The sequence below is a fragment of the Myotis davidii genome, unplaced genomic scaffold (genome assembly GCF_000327345.1).
Source record: "Myotis davidii unplaced genomic scaffold, ASM32734v1 scaffold1137, whole genome shotgun sequence".
Lineage (NCBI taxonomy): Eukaryota > Metazoa > Chordata > Mammalia > Chiroptera > Vespertilionidae > Myotis > Myotis davidii.
The window spans coordinates 519,627-525,896 of NW_006288443.1; positions in this window are offsets into that span (position 1 = coordinate 519,627).

Consider the following 6,270-nt stretch of genomic DNA (forward strand, 5'->3'; position numbering starts at 1 on the left):
ATCTTCAAGTTAAAAACTTCTCCTGCTACAAGGCTCTAAAAAGGATATAAATCTAAACAAACCTTAATCTGTTCTTGAATTTGTCTGGAATACAGCTAAATCTTCTGGTATCTTCTGGCATTTTGTTAAGTGCAGGTTGTTAACACTAGATTGCCCAAGGAAGTCATTTTGACTGCTTTTTAATTTCAATTAGAAAAACAATGATGTATATAATGACAGAATGACTTAGAATTTTGTGACTTTTTATACAATATATAAGTGAGTTTATTAATAATTGTAGTTACCGCCCCCTCCTTCATTTCCGGTATATGTATATATGTGTTATACCGATATTGCCCAAAAGCAGTCATTTTGACTGCTTGGGAAATTTTAAATAATCAAATGACTCTTATTATTGAATTGAGTAAATTTCTTATATGACCAGTTCGGCTCTGTATTGAAATAACAGTTATCATTTTTTTTCGATTACCGTCACATGATAACATACAAGTACATGATAAATTGTCGATACTTGATAAGTTGCAGTTGCTCAATAAGCTAAACTAGTACTTGTTATTTCGAATCTTTATGCAGTGATACTTGTTCTAATAAGCTGTTTATTTCTTTTGCACCCTAATTTCATGAAAGAAATGTCGAATAACTTGTTATATAACTGTAAATAATATAAAAAATATTAAAAATTAATTTTAAACAAATTTCTTTACACATTAGTTATTCTTTCACAATGCAGTCATTTTGACGGCTTTTGGGCAATATAGGTATATACTAAATTTCAGTCTTTCTAGTGTTAAAAAAATACATCACTGAAGCATAACTGAAATACTATTTAAGTAATATTATTGGTTACTCAATAATTTTATAAGAATAGGTGTAATATATGAAATATAAAGCTAACCAGCAAAAATAAAATACCACCTTAGACAACAAATACCACAACAAAGGCAATCTTTAATTTTTGAAGATATTCAAAAGATATCTCCATGTTGGGTGACTACGAGTGGTGATAATATTAATTAAAACAGGAAAGAGGTACAAGTTCAAGAGAAAAACTTTTGAATGGCATGGCCAACAGCACTAATATACCATCCCTATGCTATAGCGACAATTCCTTACATTTGCATGCTTTCAAAATACCTAGAATTTCTTTAAACTCTTCAACCACTGCACTGCTGTCTCCACCTCTCCATTTGTCCTTTGGAAACACTTTGCGGAAGTGTCATTTTCCTTAGAAAACCTTCCCTAATGCACCTTTTCTCTGTGCTTCCAAGGCAACCTGAGTAAACTGCTATGACAGCTCTGATCACACTATAATAACAATATTTAATTGTTCATTGTTCCCGTCTCTGAGGTCTAATGACATTCCTAAAAGTCTAGTATTCAATGCCTGATAAATAGTACTTAAAATATATATTCTGTTTGAATATGTCTTGAATGAGTTGAGATGCATATAAGAATATCCAGATGTTGATAAATAAAAATATGAGTCTGAGCTCAGGAAGGAAGATACAGATGATGCTATAGATTTCAGTGAATTCTAAATTTAGGACTGTTGCTTTAGCAGATTAAAACAAAATTCATCACCAAATAGTTTACAGATGGACTGACTACTACTAAGAAATACATAATTTTGTTCATGTTGCTAACTACAATGTGTACTTTTTAGTTCCCAACTTAATTGATTTCTCAGTTTCATTCAACATGGTTGATTAGCCACTCCCTCCTTTTTTCAAACAGTCTATTGCCTTGGCCTTACTGATGCCAAGGAAAATTTCCCCCAACCTCTGGCTACACCTTCTCAGTCTCCTTTGCTCCATTTATTTTCCCTCATGTTTAAATACTGAAGATTCGCCGAGACCGGTTTGGCTCAGTGGATGGAGCGTCGGCCTGAGGACTGAGGGGTCCCAGGTTAGATTCCGGTCAGGGGCATGTACCTGGGTTGCGGGCACATCCCCAGTGGGAGATGTGCAGGAGGCGGCTGATCGATGTCTCTTTCTCATCGATGTTTCTCTCTATCTCTCTCCCTTCCTCTCTGTAAAAAATCAATAAAATATGTTTTTTAAAAAAATAAATACTGAAGATTCATGGAGGACTATTTCCCTATATCTTCTCTCTAAATACTTTCCCCCTAGGCAATCACACTCCCCCACCCCTCAACTATAACATCAATTATAAGCTATACTGACTATTCCCAACTGCATTATGATCAATACCCACTCCTTCCCAGAAACTAAGAAACAAAAAACGTATTTTCCCAATATTCCCTGTTAGGTACAAGAACCACTTACCCAGAAATCAGTCTTCTCCTCTCCCTAGACCCTCCAAATCCTATCAATTTTACTTTGCAAATATTTGTCAAATTTAGCTACTTTATCTCTATCACTGCTATACTGGACCAAGATTCCATCATCTCTTGCCTAAACTGCTATAAAGCCAAACTCAATTCTACTCAAAGTGGTCTGTGGCCCAACACTGTCTCACGAATTATTATTACAAGGTAAAAACTAAGAGGGAGCATTTAGAAATTTTTATAGTAATTTGACACTGCCACAACGTTCATTTTATTGTTACTAAAGTACCAGTGCGTATTAGAAACCAAAACACAACAAAACAGGTCCTTAACCAGATAATTTTGAGTAGCACTGGCCTAACTGGTCTTGGTTTTTACAGTTGCCTCTCTCCAATCTGTCCTCCACACAGGAGACAAGTGTTTTTAAAACGAAAATCTAAATAACTTACTCAGCTGTTTAACATTCTCCAGTGCTTCCCATTTCTTTTAAGATTAAGTACAAAATGCTTAGCAATAACTGACCAGTGTGACCTCTTACAGTCTCATTTCACATCACCCAGTCTCACATGCTAAGGTCCAGCCCCCACAGGACTCTTCAGTTCTAGAGAGCTGAAATCACCAGCAATACTTGGGTAAGTCCAGTTGATTCTTCAGGTTTCAGTCTAAAAGTCCTTCCTTAAGAGAAGCTTTCCTTGATACATTAGCAGGCTTTCACTGTTTACAATAATTTTCCTTTGTGGTAGTTATAACTGTAATTGTAATTATTTGTTTAGTTTCTTTATTTGCCAACAGACTTGCCTCCATGAATACAGGTACACTCCATTTGCATGTGTCACCAGAGCCTAGCACAGTGACTGGCACAAAATCAGTTGTTCAATAAACTCTTGCTAAGTGAATAAATCCAAGTCAGGAAACAAAACCGTGAGCAGGACCACCAAATGTAAATGCTTTCAATATCTAGTCACATATAAGACTTAGGAGAAGTCTGTGTATAGGTGCTTTACAAACGTTAAATCTTTTTTAGCTTCCTAAACAATCTAAAAATACAGAGAAACCTATAAAAAACAAACAAATGCAAAATAACAAAAAGAAAAAAGATTTTGCATAAAGATGAACAATCTTGTCTAAGGTAACCACCATGGAACTGGAGGGTCTGAGATGTAAAAGGTTCTACAACCATATTTCCTGGCTCTGCTGCTTACTTAGCTGTATGATTTTGTGGAAATTAAGTAATCTCTCTGTTTCTCAATTCCTCATTTGTGAGACAGACATAATAAAGCCTTCTTCAAAGGATTTTTATGATGTTTAAACAAGTTAATATATATAAATATTTGAAACAGTGCTTGGCATAGTGTTTTAGCAATGTGAGGGATTATCATTATCTTTAATATTACCAGTATTCCCTGTATTATTGTCTGACGAAGCTTTTGTCAATCAAGGTTCTGTAAGAATTAAACTCTACAGAAACTGAATTAACTATTTCCTCAGTTCTTTCGCTCAAGTATGGTATATAGCTAGTACCATTTTAGGTACATAGGAAAGGAGTTAATTCATTATATGGTTTGGATGCCTTAAAGCAATGGTTCTCAACCTGTGGGTCGCGACCCCTCTGGGGGTCCAATGACTCTTTCACAGGGGTCACCTAAGACCATCGGAAAGCACATATATAATTACATATTGTTTTTGTGATTAATCACTATGCTTTAATTATGTTCAATTTGTAACAATGAAATTGGGGGTCACCACAACATGAGGAACTGTATTAAAGGGTCGCGGCATTAGAAAGGTTGAGAACCACTGCTTAAAGCATTAGGGCTTGATATTCACTGAAACCCTGGTTGGGAAGGGCTGTATCCCCAATGTCTGGCATGAAGAAGGTGCTCATTAAGTATTTTTGGCAAGAATGAATATTTATAAAACCAAAGGAATAGTGCTTAGCACAGAGTAAATGCAAATGCCAATTTTAATGCACCCCTTCAAAGTTCCCATAAACTTTAAAAGTCTGATTCCAGAGGAGTCATTTTTCTTGAATGAGACCTGCATTATTCAAAGCCAAAAATACAAAATACAGAAAGTAGAAAAGCCAAGAAACAAACCAATGTTGGCAGGAACCATGTGGAAATAATAAGAGGTAAAAGATGGGTAGAATTTGGATATGCAGGGGAAAGGGCAAAGGTTATTTATTCTAGGCCAGGAAATAGCTTAGGCAAAGGCAGTGTCACCTCAAGTTTGGAGTACATTCCGCTTGACACAAAAGTGCTATTAAGCTACACATGGGCAAACATCTTTATGCTGGCAGCTGCAATATGCACATAATTTTATGTGTGATTAGGACAGCAATTTGAGATTTCAAAATTGTACTATTTATAACACTAAACAGTACCTATTTGATATATTTTTAAGTGAGTTTCAAAAAATGTATTAAAATAATAATACACAGGAGGTAGGCAAATAGCACAAACACTGTCAGGGTTTTAAAGAGTAAAATTTGGGAAACATCAAGGACTGGTCATGTGCATGAGCATAACATGTTAGGAGAGAAAAGCCACCAGTCTTCTGAATGAAGCCAAAGCTCTATCTTGAGTAGCAAGTCAACATAAAGGACAGACGGATGTGGAGAATCTCACCAATTTTGAGTATTTAATTTGTAGTACTAAAATTCACATTTATAAAATCCTCATTTTCCGCTATGATATTTCTGCTAAATAGTTCAACTTCATTTACTCTCAAAACAAATGGTTAAATTTTAAAATTTCTAAGCAGGTACCTGAAATTGGGACTGACCTGCTCGTAGCCTGGTAAACTTACCTGAAACTGGGGAGCTAAAACTTTGTATTTTTCACACCAGCAGGATTTATTTTACACAGTAACAAAATATGACTCCTACCTATATCAAAAAGGGTATTAAACGAAACAGAGCAAAAAGCCAGCTTTCGATCCCTACCTTCCTCTCTCAAGATTAAGTCATCAATAGTGAAACCAAGTCAAGAGATAATAATAAAGAACATCACTGGATGCCTACCACGCGCCAAGCAGGGTTGCAGTGCACCTGCATTAGTCCTGCGATTCCCAGCCCCTTCTTATGCAGTGTATCACTATCCCCCTTTTACAGCGGAAGAACACTGAGGCACTGGGAGATCAAACGTCCTGCCCCAGGCCAGCGCTGGTAGACGGCAAGGCAGGGCTTTAGATGCTGGCAGTGGAGCTGGAGCCTGAGGTCTTCACCACCAGCCACCAATTCTCTCAAGAACAACAGGACAATCTGAGATACTCCACTTTTCCCAGTATGGCAGGGGAGATGTAATTGTTCAAGGCACGAGCCTTTTACGACTCAAGTTTCCAGTCTTAAGAAACAGTGGGTTCGACTGGGAGTTCAAGCCGGGGAGACGAGTATTATAATGGAACAGCCTAGGCCCGGGGTGACTCCGACATAAACAAAGCATCGGAAGACCCGAGAGCACGGCCGAAGGACCTATCCACAGAGGAAGACGCCAGGGAGTTGTGGTGAACAAGCATGCATCTTATTTCTATCGGATCTACTGCTGGGGGGGGAGAGGAGGATCCCACCACCCCTTCCCTTTGGGAGGAATCGGGAGAAAGGACAGCAGAAGGCAATGGAATGAGGAAGAGTCCAGACTTGGCCCAGAACCGCCGGATTAGCCTGCACCACGGCGAACGGGAGAAGGGAGATGGCAGGGCGGCGTGTGCTCGGAGCCAAGGAGGCGGAGGCCGCGGCCGCCGGGTGGGTCCCGGCTGGGAGGGGAGTCACCCTCACATGGGTACCGGGATGGCCATTCCGAGCGTGTACAGGCGAGAAGAGGAAGCACAGATGTGGGCGCTGGAGGGTGGAAGAGACGGGGATAAACGGACGGAGGAGGATGGAGCCTGGGGAAGGGGAGGAAGGGGCCAGGCTAGTGGGAAAGTCTGGGGGCTCCCGGTGGGCGGGGGCTGAGAGGGGGAGTCCCAGGGGAGATAGACACCAC